Raw genomic sequence first — 20,738 nt, 5'->3', positions numbered from 1 at the left:
ATCATCAGACAATACTTCCAGCAGCAGCTGACAAATTGGAAACACCCTCAAGAAAGGGCATGGATCAAGGTGATGTGGTGGGAATCCATAGCATGTGCCAAAATTCATTTTTATACTGAGTCAGCATCTTCTTTCCTCTAGTGCTTATGCCTAGCTGCCAGGTTTCTTTTATTGAATAAGGAACGTGATTGCTGTTCTTAGCTGACATCTAAGATGTCACACAATGGATAACAGACAAAAACGCTGCCTGGTTCTATGTCATCTCTATGATCATTGGTATCTCTGAGTTCAGTTAATGTTAAGTTGTCATTTACAATGTTTTCATTGACTGACTTTGGAAGTAGATCATCCAACCTTTCTTCCTAGTGCTAGTCTGAAAATCAAACCAAACCTACTGCCATCAAACCAATTATGACTGATAGCAACAGTCTATATGTTTTCTGAAACTAATTTTTTTGCTTTAAAAAAAATAGTTTTATTAGAACTTCTTCAACATATCACAGAATTCACTAGTTCAACCATATCAAGAAGAGTTGTACAATTTTTACTACAATCACTTTGAAACTGTAAACCTTTATGGAAGCAGACAGCCTTATGTTTCTCCTGAGAAATGGATGGCGGATCTCAACTATCATGCTTGCAGGTAGCAGGCCAGCACTTATCCCACAGTGACATCTGGTCCGCTTCTGAGTCTGAAAGTTCTGTTGAAGTCTGTCCACCGTGAGTTACTCTGATGGTATTTGAAGAAGTGACGTCAAAGCTTCCGGCGTCTCAGCTAGCATGCAAGCTACCAGCGTATGGCAAACTGAAAGATGAGTGATGAGGAGTAAGGCTGGCTCTGCGAATCACACCGCTGTATGCTGAAACCTCACTCGTATTCCTCAAAACCTGTACACATGGAGGGAATTAATTCATCTTAAAGCTGAAGTTCCTTTGTCTGTAAAGTGGAGATGATAACAGAGAACAAACAAATCTGTCTTGGAAGAAGTACTACTAGAATGCTCCTTAGAAGTACGATGGCAAGACTTTGGGTCACATACAATGGACATGTTCTCAGGAGAGATTAGTCCCTGGAAAAAGACCCGATGCTTGGGAAAGTAGGCAGGCAGTGGAAAAGGGGGGAGACCCTGGATGAGATGGAGGGAAACAGTGGTGGCACCAATGGGCTCAAACAGAACAACTGTGAGAATGGCCAGGCCAGGACTGGACAGTGCTTTGTTCTGCTGTCCACAGGGTCACTCTGAGCCAGCACTGACTCAACAGTACCTAACAACAACAACACTTGCCTTAAAGAACAGTGGAGGATTGGTATTTGTAAAATGATTTTCCTGGCACCTCCCTTTCCTTCCTCTCCCTTCCCCTATTGATTCCATGTTGAAATCCAGTGGTTCTCAACCTGCCTAATGCCGTGACCCTTTAATATAGTTCCTCATATGGTGGTGACCCCCAACCATAAAATTAATTTTGTTGCTACTTCATAACTGTAATTTTGCTATTGTTATGAATCGGGTGACCCCAGTGAAAGGGTCCTGCAACTCCCTAAGGGGTCGCGACCCACAGGTTGAGAACCACTGCTTAATCTTTTCTCTTCCTGGCAAAGTCCTTCGGAGTTCTCAGGGCTTTGGGCCTGCTTTCCTTGTTAATGATCCCTCCTTCCTTTCGCTAATGTGATACTGCTGTTCTCTGGAAGACTTTTACAGAGAGAACTCCCCTCTATTCATGATGGGTGATGGGGTGGAAAGCAGCAGAACCTCCCTGTTCTCTTGGTTGCCCACTGAGAGATTGCATGAACATTTTCTCTCTGCTTAGACCTCCTATCCAAAATTGTATCGAATGCTTCTTCAAGTCTTTACAGGTGCTGACTTAGAAGAAGTATTGCTAGGATGCTCCTTGGAAGCAAGGGTGGTGAGATTTCCTCTCACATACATACTTTGGACATGTTATCAGGAGGGACCAGTCCTGGCAAAGGACATCAGGCTTAGTGCAGTAGAAGGTCAGCCAAAAAAAGAAGGCCCGCAATAAGATGGATTGACACAATGGCCACAACAGCACCTTCAAACAGCATTGACTTGTGAGGATGGGGCTGGACCACGCAGTGCGTCCTTCTGTTGTGCCTACGGTAGTTATGAGCCAGACATGATTTGACCGCACCTAGCAGCACTAACAGGTGCTGCGGTTACAACTCTGGCAAAGTGTTGCTCTGGTCCCCTTACCAGATGTCTATGGACATCTTTGGGACTGCTTTCTTCTAGATTGCTTTGTTTAGACAGCTGGAGTTCTGTTGCAATCTATATTCACATATTTCACAGCCAATGCTACCCTCCAGGTACTGTGTTAGAGTCAGTTCTGGCTGCAGAGTTAAACTCTGAATCTGGAAGAAACTAAAGATATGAGTTAATGGAATAACAGGACGCTTTTATAGCTATGTAAGCTGACCCCAGAGATTCAGAGATGCCTCTTAGACTCTCAGGGGTGGGCATGCTTAGTTTTAACAAGCTCCTCAAGTAACTTACTAAGCCATCGACCCCTCTTGAGATTCACTGCTTGGCAGCTTGTGCTTCTGGAAATGACAGCTTTTCTGCTTAGGTCCTAATCCACCTGCAGATGTACCAGATGTTATTACAAACTCCCCAAAGCATCTGAATGTTCGAAATGGCTCTAAAGTCTTAGCTCTCTCCGAGGGCAAGTGGCATTTCTAGTCCTCCAATCTTTGTGATTCATGTTTTCTCTTTTCCCCATGTCCACCAGATGTCTGGAGCTTGGGTGGGCTGCCTGAATGTGCAGGCTTCCCTTCTTCCTGGCCCCCTTCCTCTCAGTCTCTCCAGGTCAATCCCATGAGGGGAATCTCTCATTTTTCAAAGAATAAATCTATAATAAAGGCCATGTTTCCACAGCCATATATCTTTGCTGTGTATGTGCGGGCTCCAGGGCTGCATATGTGTTTTCAATCTGAGCTCTGTGCACATTTTTGTGTTTCAGCAGAACAGGGCCCAAATATTATAAGGCCTTTTTATTTCAGAGGAAGTCCTTGGGTGGAGCAAATGGTTAACATACTCGGCTGCTAACTGAAAGGTTGGAGGATCAAGATCACCTACAGTTGCCCGAGAAGCAAAGTCAGCCATTGAGAACTCTATGGGTCACAGTTCTACTCCATGTATGTGAAGTAACCGTGAGTAGGACTTGATAAGTCGTGGTGGTTGTTTTAACGTATGAAGGCTCCAGATGACATGCGGGCAGGGTCTGATCTGTTCAAGGAAGGAAGGGAGGTGTTAGACTTCTGGGGAAATAGGATTGAGCTGAGGGAAGAGGCAGGCTGGGCAGAAAGTATTCCCACCATCAGATCTGCTGCCTGGCATTGGCAGGGAAAAGGACAGGGTGTATCCAGCCTGTTCCATAGTAGCAAAGGGACATCAGGAGGAGTTCCTTCTTCCATTCCTTGCCATGGTGGAAGGGCAGGACGTATTCCTCCCTCTGCTTCTTAAGGCCTCTTGCTGAGGAGGTGGAAGGACCGCCTGCTTGCCCCATATGCTGAATCCTTCATGGTCTCACCAGTGAGCCAGAGGAGCCCCTGGAGAAGACTCTGAACCAGAGTCAAGTAAAGGTATTGAAAAAAGTTCACACGATGAAAGAAAGGCACCCACAGAATCTATGTAGAAATCATAGGTGTGGCTGCTTCATTGAGATATGGTTGCCTAGGAGAGATGTGGAGACGATGCACAGAATCTGAGCAAGAGTCTTTAACTTGCTCACACAGCGTAGAATTCCTCTAAGAGTGAGTTTTAAAGGGAATTTTGAGAGAGGGTTAATAGGAAGGAAGGGTAAGGAGGCTTCTTTTTCATCTTTAAAGAGAAAATATGGGACAAAGAAGGAGTTTTGGTAGTGTAGTGGTTACGCATTTGGCTGCTAACTGCAAGGTCCTTAGTTTGAAGCCACTCGTGGTTCCATGGGAAATAGATGAAGTTTCTATTCCTGTAAAGTGTTACAGTCTCAGACACTCAGCGGGGCAGGTTTACTCTGTCCAGTAGGGTTGCTATGTGTTTGCATCGACCTGATGGCAGTGAGGTTTTTTTGTTTTTTTTTTTAAAATAGGATAAAGAGGGGAACAGGGTGTGCTATCAGAGTATGGAAGAAGACAAGACCAGGCCTATCGTGCGATCTCATCCAGCTTTCCATATCATAAGAAGTATCAGTTGTTAATTTAAAGCCAAGTTGCTCCAGGTTGTCTAATTTTTAACACCTGTACTGTTAGATCCCCAACAATATGTCTAGCAGAAGCTATGCCAATGAAGGTTATAATCCAAAAATAAAGGCAGAGGGATTGCTCTAAAGATGCTTAATGATAGTTGACAAAATAGCAGGTGAAGAAGAACTGCCTCATTCAAAGTTAGGACAATCACTAAGGAAAGGAACTGACTTTTGGAGTCAAGTACAGAAGCAGTTGGCCTAAAGTTGACAGTTTTAACAAGAAGAAGCAAGGGCCCATCTAGGAGACGGAGAACTGCATCTTAATACTTTGATGATTTTGAAGAGAAGACCAAATCCACACGCACATGCATGCACACACAAAAAGAAGTTTTATGAATTTACGGATGATTGAAATAAAAGCACACAGTCTTTTTGCAAACCTGAAGGAACGGCTAGGAGAAGACTGGAGCACTTTATTGCCAGCGAGGGCTGTGTTCCATTGCTTCAAGTGCAGATTTGGTGTATACATAAGGTGTATAACTGGAGAAGTAGGAAATGCCAATGTCAAAGCTGCCCCAAAATTCAATGATAAGCTGGAAAAGCTGATATATGAAACATATCTACTACGAAAAAAAAGGAGAGGCTCATATAGACAACCCTCACTCATTTTGTGACTAGGAATACCATCTCCATTTCTGGGGACAATCCAGATGAGCTGGAACTTTCCGTAAGTGGAATTATTACTGCAGCTGGCAAAATGCTAAGGCCACTCAACTCTTCTTCGTTGTCAAAGTAAATCTTTATGATCTATGCAGTTTTTAATGCACCGATGCATGCATTACAATATATCTGTAAGTTTATGAATCATGATTCCATCCCCCTAAGACAAATAGTGATTGGATTTATAAAGATACTAGTAACAAAATGCAATAATAAGGAAAACAACAACAAAAATGAGATATTTGACTTATGATAGAGTAATTGGGATAGAGCTGTCCTTAAGTCGGGACTGTCTGTAAAGCAAAATAGAACTCTGGCATTAGGGTTGGTAAATTTTTTCAGTAAGGAGCCAGATAGTAAAAAAAATCTAGGGTTTGCAGGCCATGCACGTGGCCCATGTTAGAACTGCTGTTTGTCTAGAAGCAGTTGCAGACAATGTGTAGACGATTTGGTTTGCCTGGATTCCAGTAAAATGTTATTGACAAAAGCAGGAGGAAGACTTGATCAATGGGTGTAGTTTGGTGACACCTATTCTAGAGTACTGGTAGGGGTGCTTGGTTTTATAGATGATCAACATGGCACAGGAAAATTGAACTATTTTGTGAATAACTGTACTGAGCTCCTACAACAGTTTTCTTGTCCAGGAAAAGGAGTATGATGGTTGGATTTAGAATCTGATCTGAAATCTTATTTACTTATTTTCTGTACCATATTTAGGAACTTCCAGAATCTCTCTGCCTCCTTCATGGGCATGCAATTATGAATTTAATTCCATCTGCTAGAGCTAAGAACTTCCCTTCTTTACCCAGTGTGTGAATTGAGCATCCCAAATCAAAATGACTATGAGAAGGCAGTAGTTGGCTTGATAGCTTACTTCATGTTAACTGGATAAGCATGGGATGTAGAGCAATTATTTCTAAAGCTTACAATGTGAGACTCTTTATACAACACCCTTTCTAGTCTTATCAGGGCTCTGACAGCAATATGACCAGCAAGTCATCGTCTGGTAAGGTGTTCACAGAAGAATGCTTGCTCAGCAGACAATATGATTTACTTCTCAGGTGCCCTCTAAGGTGGTTGACGGGTAAGAGTGATGATGAGGAGAAAATAGTAAGACTAAGAGGAACACAAATGTGTTTGGCTAAAAGCCTTAAGTACTCACAATGATGCTGAAAGTGATCCGATTCTCACAGTAGTTTAGATTCTGGTTAGATCACAAATCAGATTACTTCCCAGTGTTTCAGTCAGCTACAGCTGCAATAATATGACCTAACAAGCAACCTGAAAATTTCTGTCTTAAACTGACAGAATTTATTTCTTCCTCATGGGTTTGTATGTTGGCTGTTCTAAGTTCCAGGATCAGCACAGACTTTTATAGGCTCTGTGACTTGGCAAATTACCAACTCTCTCTAACTCTTAGTTCTTTCATCTTGTAAATGGGCATGATAACAACTAATAGGGTAGATGTGAAGATTGAATGAAATATCCCAATAGAGTTCTTAGTGTACTGTGAGCCCTGACTAATGTTTTTGTTGTTGTTATTAAGCATGTTTTAGGGTCTCAGAGTAGGAGAGGACAGAAGTCAGGGAAGACGGGACCCACCTTTATTGTTTTATGCTTTCATTTACAGTGCATCGTTTTTCAGTGCACATGCCCATAGAAGGAAAATAGATAGTAGAGGGTAAAGATAAAGCTTACCCAAATGGATATGGTCATGTCTTCTGAATCCCAGTCATAGTCAAGTACAACTCAGCTTAGTCTTCTCTAGAAGGGAGTAGTTGAAAAATGCCTGTGCTGACCTCTGGGATTGAGTAGAGTAGACAATCTGTCTCTCTCACTGTTCATATATTTGCTCTATCTTTTTCAAGATGATCAATATCAGGTTTTCTTTATAAACCAGAACGACCCTGTACTTAAGCAGGGAAAGGATAAGCACAAGGGATCCAAATTAAGACATGGAGTCAGAGTTTACAAATACCATTATAAGAGGGCAATGTTATAGAGATATGAAGTGTTGTCTACAAGCTGGAAGCTACCTCCGGGTTCCACGAGAGTCAAACATCTGAGGCACTAGGTGTGTGTAAACCGAACGGTCTGAATGCAGAACCTACCTCGGCCTTAAAGTCTTGATGAGAATTTACAACTCATGTTGAAATTTAAATTTGCGGTTTCTAATTACATTTTCTCCAACCTTCGTGCTCACCTAACCAGATACATAAAGAAAACATTTTTCTCCCCCACGGTCTGGCGGATGTAGGATGGTAGAGCCTATTTCTTCTTTTGAAGATCTATTAATAAAGAAACTCTAGGAAAACGCATGCTTGAGAAAGCAGTTTTAATAGCAGATTCCTAGAAAAAAATGTCTTGACATTGTTCTGTGACTATTTTGTAATTAACTGGAATGCTTGAAATTATTGATATCTATCTATCTATCTATCTATCTATCTATCTATCTATCTATCTATCTATCTATCTATCTATCATCTATCTATCTATCTGGACATCTTTTAGGTCCAGGTGGTTTCTGGACTTTCCACAATTTCAAGTTTTACAGAGGACGTCTTTTCACTCTAGGACGTGCCTGTGGGCTTGTCAGCACATTTGGGAGGCATCTCACATTGACTCCATCAGAGTCATTGAACCCAGGGTTGCCTAAGACCATTTGAAAACACGTATTTCCGATGGTTTTAGGAACCCAGACTCCGCTCCTCTATCCGTCTCCAGGCGGTCCGCCCACACGCAGAGATGCCCACATACGAGTACCTGGTGTGAAGACTGTTACCCATGCTACACCGTGCTTCAAGACAAAATTTCATTTACTTGTAATTAGAAATAAAGATTTCACCATATATAATTACATATTGTTTTTGTGATGAATCACTATGCTTTAATGATGTTCCATTTGTAACAATGCAAATACATCCTGCATATCAGATATTTATATTATGATTCATAACAGTAGCAAAATTATAGTTATGAGGTAGCAACTAAAATCCTTTTACGGTTGGGGGTCACCACCACATGAGGAACTGTATGAGGAAGGTGGACAACCACTGACTGAAAGGCACTGAGCTAGGAGCTCCGATACTCCACTTGCCTTCCTGGCTTTCAGGGAAGGTCGAGGGTGCATCAGCCTGAATCCGAGCCGCAGTCTTCTTGAGTTTGATGACTTTTTAAAGTTAAAACTTATTGTTAAATTCTTTTCCCATTTGCTTTTATTATTCAGTCTGTCTTCTGGGCACGGGGGCAAAGCCAAGTTGGGGTAGATTATACTGACATTTAGTGGTCAGTGGCTGCAGGTACAGGTGAACATTTTGCCCTGTCCTGTCCCTGTGCACATGAATTCAGGACACATACAGGTTTTTGTATTCAGAAATACATGTTGCTTGGTAAGCTGGCGAATGCCACCTCTAAAGATCAAGCTGGATCTTGCTAGAGCACTCCAGCAGCTTACATGTGCCAACATGATAGCTCGGTTGTTTCATCCTTCCTGTGAACACGGTCACATGACTGCCAAGGTTTCTTTAGGATACTTGTGGCTCCAGGAGGTTAGTTGTAAGCAGGATAAGCTCACTTTCCTGTGCAGACAATTAGAAGTTCAGGGTCCCCATGGGCTCCAAGTTCAATGGAAGGCACCTTTTAATTGGTGTTTCTAAGCATTTCAAAAAATATATTAAGAAAAAGACATTAGCCCCCATAGGGGATTCTGTAAAGAGAGCTGAGCAAATCAAGAAACTAATGGCAGAGCTCTGTAAACATCTCACAGTTGACTCTCTGTCTGCTCCCTTAAACTCTAACCTCTGCCACAGCCACGATCACTTCCTCTCTTCCTTACCTTCGGCTGCCCCTCTAGTCACTGCTTGTCTTTATCTTTCTTTATCGTCTGAATGTAATATAGCTTGTTAGTAAACGATCTTCAGCTTGTACTTAGATCCTATTAAAATCCAAATGGACACCTCCATGCCTCTACCAAACGTATCCTAAAATCCCTTGAGAAGGGACTCTATGGAAGGTCTAGTATTCACTGTTAAAGACTGAAAAAAAATCTAATAACATACTGTACCAGCCCTATAATGCTCAAATATTTCCCATGAGGAAACTCAGGAACCTGAGACAGAAATGTGTACAGAATCAAAACACAATAAATTAGTGATTCTCCAATTTCCAGTTGCTCCAAATCCTTACTTACTTCTGTCCAATATACCACCCAAAGCTAACCATTTTAGCGTGGTTGATCTCTGAATGGTGCTTCTTCAGTATTTCTGTACACTAAGATAGCTAGTATTTATTTGATTTGGTGAAGGAAGATGATCAATACACCTGGACAATCATAGCTGCTATTCACAAGCTTTTCAAAGCCAAACTCTTAAGAAGTAGGCATCTTACTTCTTATTCTGTTCTGCAAGCTCTGCTGAACCCTGTTCACCTTGGGTGACCCGGATGGTGTGTGAAGTACATGATATAACTTCCAGCATGACAGCAGCACGAAACCACCGAGCTGCAACTAACAGACAGGTGGCGGGACGTAGCTACAGGAGACTCTCATTAAGTCAAACCAAGCTTTTAGAAACAAGCCCTGACAGCGTAGTGGACTACAAATCAAGCCGCTAAACAAAAGCTAAGGAGTTAAACCCCACCAGTGTCTCTAGAGGGGGAAATGGGGCTGTTTGCTCCTGTAAATATTTACAGTTTAAGAAACCCAACGGGGCAGTTCTATCCTGTCCTATAGGGGCACAATGAATTGGAATTGACCATGGCAGGCAGAACTTCACAATCTTTAAAAAGATTGTGAAGCTTTCTTTCTTTACTCAAAACCCCATACTTCTTTAGTCCATAAGACCTTTAAAGAAAGCAAACCTAGACATCGGTCTGTGTAAGACATGAAAAAATAGTAATCATTATAAATTATCAAGGGTTCATAAGGGAGGGTGGGTGAGGGATGGGGTAAAATGAGGAGCTGATACCAAGGGCTCAGGTAGAAAGAAAATGTTTTAGAAATAATGATGGAAACATATGTACAAATGTGCCTGACACAATGGATGTATGATTGTGATAAAAGCTGTATAAGTCCCCAATAAAATTATATATATAAAAAAGAAAGCAAACCTTTTAAGGCTCCAGCCTCACCAATACTACCAGAGGGTCTGGGTACTGGAGAAAGTATCAGCTGAAAAGCTGTGAAGTTTGGTTGAGAAAGGTTTTACTTATTTATTTTAATTAGCTCAGGTGCTGCTAACTTGCAGGGAGTTGAGGCTTGCATCACATATCCCAAATAAAGAAGACCGCACCTTTGGAGCAGACCGTTCTGCTGCCAACAGTCAGGCTCCAACTTAAGTCCACTCAGTGCAATGCTAGAAGCAGACAATGCTTGTGAAGTAGACAGCTCATCCCAAGATCACAGAACAAGATTACGTGATGAGAGATAAAATAGTTGGAATATATAGCTATATAAAAAAAAAAAACAACCAAACTCACAGCCATAGAGTCAATGCTGACTCATAGTGACCCCCTGTGATATTCTGAGACTGTAACTGTTTACAGTAGTAGAAAGCCCTGTCTTTCTCCTGCAAAGCTGCTGGTGGTTTCGAACTGCCAACCATGTGGATCGCTGCCCAATGTGTAACACTAAACTACCAGAGCATGGACACACACACACACACACACACACACACACACGCATACACGCATGCATGCATGAACACACACATTTCGTTATGCTTGCTATCTTATTCCTATTGTACACCCTTGACGTATGTACACTTGTAACCTACCCTTAGTAGATGGAGGTTATTAAAATTATTGCTTTATATTGAACACTAATTATTTTTAGAATTGCTCAATTTCACCAGTTGGGCTGTATTGACTGATAAAGTGCTTATATGTTGTCTAGAAATTTTAGCATATCTGTTTTTCTGTAGCAATACTGCCATCTTTCTACTGCCTCACTAGCTGTTATCATCGTCTCATAGATATGCAAACCCCAGGAATTTATTTCTCTGTAGCTATAATTTGTATGCTCATTGCCCTGATTTCTTTTCTTTTTGGCTGTTTTCCTTTATTATGAAAGACATTTTAGGTGTACACATTGCTTTTGTGGCTCCCCTAAAGCTTAGCAGGAGGATGCTTTTGTTAAATTAGTCCGATCAGTGGCTAATGTACTCCACCCAGCTGAATGCTGAATCTGTTGCCCAATTCCACACACAGTTCATATTTGAATCTGTTGGCTACTACAGTACTTGATCACCATTGGAGTAGTAAAGTCTCAGTGCTCAAACACCGTGCTGTAATTTGTGGTTATATGTTGATCTATTAACCGTAGGGTCAGCAATTCTGAACCACCAGCTGCTCTACTGGAAAAGATGAGGCTTTCTACTCCAAAAATGGCTACATCTCAGAAACTTCCAGCAGCCAGATCTACCCTGTCCTATAGGGTCACTATGAGTCAGCATCAACTCAATGGAAGTGAGTTTTTGAGAATTTGACTTTAGTAGAATATGGCTTCTCAAGTACTTTCAGTCCAGCATCCCCTTACTCTGATTCCTCACATTTTATGTCTTCATATATTAAAGAACTCAAGGGAGATGGAAATCAATAATAATAGGTCTTATTCAACTGTCTTTAAGCTCTTTCCCACCGCCAGAACCTCCTGAATATGGAACATGGCTTACATTTACCAATCTATTCTCTTGCCCCATTTGGCTATTAAGACCTAATGTGTGTGTGGCCTGGTGGCTGTGGACACTCACAGCCATGGTATTATCTCTAAGGGAGGTACCCTAGCATTCCGGGATAGCTCTAACTCATGAGCACACATTTTTGGCTGGTATTACAGGGAGGTCACTTTTTTTTCTGAGCTGCTTATTATTTATGGAATCCAGATCACCACCCAGTTTGAAAACCTACAAAGCTGGTCAATGTCTGAGGAAAGCAGCTTGGGAGAGGTTAGTGAGAAAAGCAGAAATCTATCAAAATCCCCTCATACCGCACAGACTTCCACTCAGGGCCACAAATCAAGCGCAGGACAGAGGTGAGCTCTCTAGGCCTGTTGTCTTCAATCAGGCTGTCACCTACGAGAGGTGGGTCAAATTCAAGTTTTGAAAAACTGTTATGGAAACCATCTGTGTACAGAGGCATATTGCCTTTTTATTTTTTCTGGTGGTAGGTAAAATTCGTGGCTTTTCCCCCTTGGGTCCTGATGGGGTTGGAAACAATGTGATTCTCAGCGAAGAGGTTAACTTTTCATGCAGCACAAATCCAATACAAAGTGGAGACACTTGGAAGATTCTATTTTGACAGAAAACCTGGAGTCTGTGGTCTCTGACAAACAAACAATAACCATAACAGAAAGAACAACATAAGAGTCCATTCTGGCTCCTCGCGCCCCTCTGTGCTCCGGTGAACTGCCCTCCACTGGGTTGTCCTGGGTCTTTACAGAAGCAGCTCTGCAGGCCTCTCTTCCGCGCTGCTGCTGCGGCAGTCCTGACTGCCAACTTTGACGTTAGTAGCTTAGTGCAAAGGTCTGCATTATGTAGGGACCCTTTTCCATCCACAATCTCCCTAAACCGATGGTCTTGGGAATGTACTGGCCATTGAAGAGAACAAGGCACTTCACAATACAAACTAGTCCCAGAAGTGCCATAGCCCAACTAAGAAGAATTTCTTAACATTGTACCAAGTGGATTTTCCTTCCCATTGATAGAATTATCATCTGAGTTTGTAAAGCCCAAGATTCAAAACCAATCATCTTAACTTTTACTGAGTGTAATAAAACAAACAAACAAAACAACATATGAAGGGGTAAACCCAAAACTGGATTTTTTTTCAAAGCTCTGTATTTAAATTTTTTTTACAAAACAACCTTTTCATCTTCAAAATACTCTCCGTTGCGCTTAATACATTTGTCAAGTCTGTGATTCCATTTTTCAAGCTCATCTGTTCGGAAGGCTGACAACAGTTTATCTTCACCCCTCCTAACGTCATGAAATCACTGTCATTTCATGCCCCTTTATATTTGCGGAAACAAAAATAAGTCACATGGAGCCAGGTCAGGTGAATACAGTGCATGGGACAAGAGAGGCATGCTGTTTATTGCCAAAAATTGGCTCACTGGGATGGCTGTGTGAGCAGGTGCATTGTTAGGGTGTCAAACCAGTCCCCCCATGTGTTACAAATCAGGCCCTTTTTTTGTGTATGTCTCACACTGTTACGCATTCTTTTCAGAACCTATAAAAATAGAAAGCTTGGTTAACAGTCTGACCTGGTGGAGCGAACTCCAAATGCACTGTCCCCCTCACATCAAAAAGCAAATCAGCATCATCTTGATCTTTGCTTTTACTTGAAGAGTTTTGGGGGCAATGTGATGATAGTGTCTTCCACTGGCTTGATTGATGTTTGCTTTCAGGGCTATAAGAATAGCATAGGCCCATGTCTCATCACCAGTAATGACCTTGGAAAAAAGTCTGGGTTCTTTCGGGGCTGTTCTTCCAAAGCACAGTATGTTTCCACATGACAGTCTTTTCCTCAGTCAGTCAGAACCTGAGGCACAAACTTCGCAATGACCCTCTCATCCCCAAAACTTCGGTTAAAATTCACTGAGCCGAGTTCTAGGATAGTCCAGATAGCTTCCCCATCTCTTCAATGGTCATGTTTAGACTTCCCACTTCCTACCTGTCTCAAAAATAAGCAGCATGGGGTTCCCTTTATATTAAAGTTTTTCTTGTTTCTTAAAAAACCCTAAAGACTAGATTTACATTCTGTCATCAGCCTTTGAGCACAAGTACATGGATTTTCTCAATGTTTTCACAAGTTGTCAGATGTCCAGAATGAGGTCTGTCATCAATCAACATTTCACCCTTTGAAATGATAAAACTACTCACACACTTGAGTTTTTCCTCATAGCACCATCCTTGTAAGCTATGTTCAACATCACAACAGTTTATGCGGCAGTTTTTCCAAGCAGGAAACAAAATTTCATAGCCTCTGGCTGTTCTCTTAAGGAGGGATCAAAGAGGAACAGATATCAAGGACTCAAGTAGAAAGAAATGTTTTGAAAATGATGATGGCACCATATGTACAAATGTGCTTGACACAATTGATGTATGGATTATTATAAGAGCTGTAAGAGCCCCCAATAAAATGATTTGTTTAAAAAAAAGACAACAAACAAACAAAAAGAAACGAGGTCTGAGTGAAACTGCTTTCATGAAAAAATTCACCGTGACCAGAGAGAACCTTTTCAGGCAACACCACCGGCTGCACTAACTCAGAGCAAGTTGCTTGATGCTTGCCTAGTGGGAAAAAGGTATACTATGAATGTTCTTCCCAGTGGAGCTTTTTAATGTTTTGGGGGGAGTACCTCCTTGTATAATAGATATGCCTTCTTCTTCAACCCCTTTCCAGAGCTTTTTTTTTTGTTAGAATCTTTTTTTATTCAGAAAAAAAAAACCACCCAAAAAACAAAGTTTTCCAACCACACACAGGAGGAGGGATGGGTAGGGGGAGGTGTCTGTCCATCCAGCCCCAACCCCCACCCCATATGGTATCCAGAGCTTTTGATAAGCAGTATTCCTCTCCATCCTCTCATTCTTTCCACTGGGTTCCTAGAAGCAATTACCATATGAAAGACTTCACCTGATTCAGCACGCAGTCATAAGGGAAGTTTAGATGGCCCACTTCTCACCTGCTGTCTCAAAAATAAGCACGTGGGGTTCCCTTTGGATTGGTTTTCTTCTTTCTTAAAAATCCTAAAGACAAAAAAAACCACAAAAAAACACAAAAAAAATCCTAAAGACTAGATTTAAATTCTATCAATTAGAATGACATTTTAGAACATCATTTTTAACAGAGACCAGGCACTATAAAAATAAAACACATGCTAGGTACCTATGGTTCTTGAAGTGCTGTGTCCTGAGCATCAGCAGCAGTAGCATCTGGACCCTACAGGTGAGAGACCAGGACATACGGTTTTAACAGTACCCTGGGTGATTCTAATGCATGCTAAAATGTGAACAAATGAAACAAAAACCCCAAATCCATTGCCTTTGAGTTGATTCAAACTCCAGGCAGCCCTGTGTGTTCTAGAGTAGAACTGCTCTCTAGAGTGTTACGGCTGTGAGATCTCTGGAAAGAGAGCTCCAGGACTGTCTTCCATGGAGTAGCTCGGTGAGTTTGAACCACCAACCATTAAGCTACTTGTTAGGTGCTGCTGAGTGGATTCTGACGCATCGTGGCTGTATGTACAAGAGAACAGAACACTGGGCAATCCTATGCGATCCTCACAATTAGTGCTGTTTGAGACTGTTGTTGCTGCCACTGTGCCAATCCATCACCTTGAGTGTCTCTTTGGACTTGGGGTGGGGTTGGCTTTGTTTGACTTTCTCCTATCACTTCTCCCCAGAGATGCCTGATTGTCTCCTTAGAGCAGTGGTTCTCAACCTTCCTAATGCTGCAACCCTTTTATACAGTTACTCATGTTGTGGTGACCCCCAACCATAAAATTATTCTCGTTGCTACTTCATAACTGTAATTTTGCTACTGTTATGAATCGTAATGTAAATATCTGATGTGCAGGATGTATTTTCATTATTATAAATGGAACATAATTAAAGCATAGTGATTAATCACAAAACAATATGTAATTATATGTTGTGAAATATTTATTTCTAATGACAAATAAATGAAATTTTGTCTTGAAGTATGGTGTAGCATGGGTAACAGTCTTCACACTGGATGCTTGTACGTGGGCGGATCTACATGTGGGCAGACCCACAAAAATATGTGTTTTCCGATGATCTTAAGTGACCCCTGTGAAAGGGTCATTCAACCCCAAAGGGGTCGCGACCCACAGGTTGAGACTGCTGCCTTAGAGTATATGCACAGTAAGGAAACCAGTCAGTGCTGACAGTGCTAAGAGAAAAGTGGACACCGAGGAATGGTATGCTAGTTTCCTAGGACAATTTTCACAAAGTGCCACAAGCTGAGCAGCTTAGAGGAACAACGTTTTGTCTCACAGTTCTGGTGAGTTGGGTCAGAACTCAAGGTTTCAGCAGTGACATTCTCTCTCCTCTCTAGGAAGACCCTTCTTTGTCTCTCACTTCCAGCATTTGGTAGCACGAGGTGTCCTCGATTTGCAGATGCATATTCACGTGGCTGTCTTTCATTCATCTGTCTCTGTGTCTTGTTTCATCTCCTCTTTTATAAGGCTATTACTATGATTGGGTTAAGGCCCGCCCTCATGTTAAGTAGCATTTTCAGCATTACAAAGGCATCTTTATAGTTATCGGGATTAGATCTTTAATAGATCTTTTTGCAGGACACAACCCAACTTATAATGAGAGGTATTATGAAAACATGGCTAAATTATGAAGTTATTTATTGTTAATGTCTCTCTGCAATCTACAGAACAGGCAAATGAATAGGAGCTGCAGGAGGCAGAGTGGGGAGCTATTGCTTAATGGGTATTTTATTTCTGTTTAGGGTGATTAAAAAGTTTTAAAAATAGAAGGGTAAGCCCAAACGTGCTGCTATGAAACCATATAAACCTTAAGTAAATAGTATATAAAAAATGAAGCTATTACTTCTTCACATCTCCCTCATCTAAGTGTACATACATTGGAAGGCCGTGTTTCCATATTTGTAATTCTCCCCTGAAACTGTCTGTGCTCTTCAATTTACACCACATCGACAAGTGGAGTTTGGGAATCCTCGCGGATTGTGTTCCTTTGAAGGGTTTGAGTTTGGGGAACAAAAAGAAATCTGCAGGGGCAAGTACAGGGCTGGAAGGCTAAGGCTCCTCAGGGAAAGTCTTGTACAACAGCCCTCTCAAACCTTGAAGAAGTAGCATGTGCATTGTTCTAAGGGTTCTGAAAATGAAACTTCTTGACACAACTCTCCTGTTCTTTTCCTCATCAATGAAGGTTTTCATTTATTAAAGACCTCTTTCTAAGAAACCCTAATGATTATCCTGTGTCCTTTAAAAAAATCTATTAAGATTACCCTTTTAAGGAGACGAACCAGTCAGGATGCAGTGTAGCAACGATGAAATATACAACTTTCCTCTTGTTCCTAAATGCTCCCTCCCCCGTCCCAATTCTACCTTACAAATCTGGCTAGACCAGGGGATGTACACTGGTACAGATAGAAACTGGAAACACAGGGAATCCAGGATGGATGATCCCTTCAGGACCAGTGGTGAGAGTGGTGATACTGGGATGGTGGGGTGGAAAGGGGGAACCGATTACAAGGATCTACAGATAACCTCCTCCCTGGGGATGGGCAACAGAAAAGTGGGTGAAGGGAGACGTTGGACAGGGCAAGATATGACAAAATAATAATTTATCAAGGGTTCATGAGGGAGGGGACAATGGGGAGGGAGGGGAAAAATGAGGAGCTGATGCCAAGGGCTCAAGTAGAAAGCAAATGTTTTGAGAATGATGATGGCAACATATGTACAAATGTACTTGACACAATGGATGTATGCGTGGATTGTGATGAGTTGTATGAGCCCCATATAAAATAATTTTAAAAACAAGCAAGCAAACAAACAAACAAACAAACAGAATATCGTTAACTCCACGATGGGATCTCCTCTGAGGAGTCAATCAGTTGTAAGAAGATTGGGGGTGGGAGAATACAACACACTCACTTAGGTCACAGCCCTTCTACAGTGGAAAGGAAGTTTCCTCAGAGTTTTGACCTGCTTCCTATATAAGTGGATGCTGTAAAAAAACAAAAACAAACTTACTTTACTTTTTGCTTCGTCTGGATCCTGCTTCTGGCTCTTTGTGTCTTTAGACTTGAATCAATGTCCTGTCTTATTTCCTGCTGCTATTGGGAGTGACCCTCAGCCTGGCATCAGACCCGCCAACCTTGGGTTCATTCGCCTCTGCACTACAAGCATGACTTGCTGACTTCGGCTTCATCCACGTTCAGAGCCACCAGCCTATGTTCTTCTGCTCAGCTTGGGCCTATCAGCCCTCTAAGCCATGAGAGTCAGGAGCATCATCCAGTCTAACATCTCACCCCCAGACTGGGAGCCTGTCTAGGTGGGGACTGCCCATTTCTATGACTGTGTGAGCCATTTTATTTTATGTTTTATGATAATTTTATAGACTGTTCAAATTACATTTATTTATTTATGAAATACTTTTATTGGGGGTGGTTACAGCTCTTATAACAATCCATACATCAATTGTATCAAGCATATTTATACATATGTTGCCATCATCATTTTCTAAATATTTACTTTCTATTTGAGCCCTTGGTATCAGCTCCCCCTTTTCCCCTCCCTCCCCCCTTTAGCCCTTGTGACCTTTTGATAAGTTATATATTATTATTATTATCTTCATATCTTAAACTCACCACTGTCTCCCTTCACCCACATTTCTGTTGTTTGTCCCCCTGGTGTTTGTGTGTGTGTGTCTGTGTTGTGCCTTGATCATTGTGATCAGTTCTCCCTTTCTTCCCTCCTCTCCCCACCTTCCCCTACCCTTCTGGTATCGCTACCCTCATTTCTGTTCCTGAGGGGTTTATCTGACCTGGATTGATATGAATGTCTCTGACCTCGATTGATATGAACCATATATATATATAAAACTTCTCTAGAGAACCTAGCCTAAGACAACCTCAGAGATAAGGACAGTGCTTGTACATTTTGAATCTAGTCAATATTTCTGAATTACACATTTAAAATGATCCTAAAGTAAAAATTTTATGTAACTAAAATATTTAAAATTTAAAAATAAAAAAAGATGTCTTGAAGTAAAAAGGTATCAAGACATGATTTACTAGGTTTTCAATCCTTACTGGCATATGTGATTATTTATAAAATATTGAGTGTTTATTGTTAAAATTAAATATAGAGACTCTAACAAATTAAAATTTAATTATAAGGCCATATTTATAATTGATGATTAGGAATACAGTTACTAGGAAAATGGTGCTAAGCCTAGAGAAAATAAGTGCTGCACATGTATATGATTAATATTGAAATATAGTTTCTGACTTACAATGGGGAGCTATTACAATGACTCTCACTCTAAGTCAGTTCAGAATAAGCCAAACACCTCTGTCTTATTATCATTATCTTTATAAATCTACTCTTTGAACATCTGTGAAAAAACATCTGAGAATGACCACATCTGCGAATTATGTGTTGCATCATTGTAAATACTTTGCATTACTAACAATGTTGTTGGTAGATGTTGTAAAATTGGTTCTGACCGGTAGTGACCTTATGTGCAACAGAACGAAACACCACGCAGTCCTGCACCATCCTCCAAACAGTTCTTATGTTTGAGCCCATTGTTGCAACCACTGTGTCCACCCATCTCATCCAGGGTCTTCTTCCTTTCCCTGCCCCTTCACGTTACCAAGTGTATTAGTCTGGGTACTTTGGAGAAACAAATCCACAGCAACTCATGTATAAGAGAGAGTTTTATGTAAAGAAAATGTGCATCGCGAAAACATCCCAACCCAATGCTGCCCAAGCCCACAAGTCCAACATTAACCCATTAATCCAACACCAGTCCACAAAGTCCTCCACCTAACAAAACAGAGGCAGTGATGCTGACTGCAGGAGGAAAGCTGAGTCAGTAAACGAATAAGCATCTCAGCATTAGCAGGGGTCTCCACACGGCTGCTCCAGCACCCAGGGCTGCATCGGGATAGGTCCATGTAGCTTCTCCTTGGTGATGTCTTATAGGACATGTCTTGCAAGCTGAAGCAGGGAACTGCCAAGGCAGCTGCACCCAGTGCAACCATCACAAAACAAGAGACCTGAGAACTAGAAAGGCGAGGCTCACCACTCAATTATCCCTCCACCTTTCAATTCGCCCCACATGTGATTATTGGCCAGGCTGGCACAATTAACTAACTCACCAAGTGTGATGTCTTTCTCCAAGAATTAGTCTTTCTGGACAACATGTTCAAAGTATAGGAGACAAAGTCTTGCCATTCTTGCCTCTTAAGGGCCCTCTGGCTCTATTTCTTTGAAGACAGATCTGTTTGTATTTTCAGCAATAAGATATACAAAAAAACAGTAGCTAACCAAATCAGTAGGTTTTCGTATTAACTAGAATAGGTAAGTGAAGTACTAACTGTTCATAAAATAGTAAACATTGTGCTTTTGGTAGACATTGTATCTGTGTCTTTTAGACTCATTATCAGTTCCCTCTCCTTATGATCATAGTTCTTTAAATTCCCTTTAGGATATCAGCATTCATCCTTGCCCAACCACATGGTGTTATTTGGGTGGCTCCACCCTCAGCTCTAATTGGCATGCATTCTAATTGGCTTAAATTAGCTTCAGCTTTAGATCTTTCTGTCGTAGTGATTGGACCAACAGTACAACTCAGTCAGAGGCAATGATAATCAAGATAACTATTTCTGGGAAAGTGTGTGGTTAGGTTTTATGTCAATTTGAGTGTCAGGATTCTCCCATAATATGATCTAATATAGTGTGGTTAGATCCATGGTGGATCTTCTGGAAGCAGCCAAGCAGTTATGGGGAGAATAGACCTCCTTAATCTGGTCACAACCTTGATATAATTGAGGGAGGTTTCAGTCAAGGGGTAGCCTACTCTCAGAATAATTTAACCATGAAGCTAGCTCATTTCTACAGTTGGATTTGCATTCTGCATCTGGTTCATCAACCTTCTATATCCCCTGCCTATTCCAGGAGCCAGGAAACTAACAACGTTAGATTCATTCGACCTATCTTGGATTCATTCAGCTCAATAACCACCAGCTTGTTGTCTTCCTTCTTCTTCGACGTGCTGCCTGTTCATTATGCCCTGTAGCTACAGGAGTCAGGAGAAGCCTTTAGCTTACACCTG

Source organism: Echinops telfairi, unplaced genomic scaffold (assembly GCF_000313985.2).
Source record: "Echinops telfairi isolate 266 unplaced genomic scaffold, ASM31398v2 ScPeMD7_7424;HRSCAF=8462, whole genome shotgun sequence".
NCBI classification, from domain to species: Eukaryota; Metazoa; Chordata; class Mammalia; order Afrosoricida; family Tenrecidae; genus Echinops; species Echinops telfairi.
Note: the sequence above shows the minus strand (reverse complement) of the source record.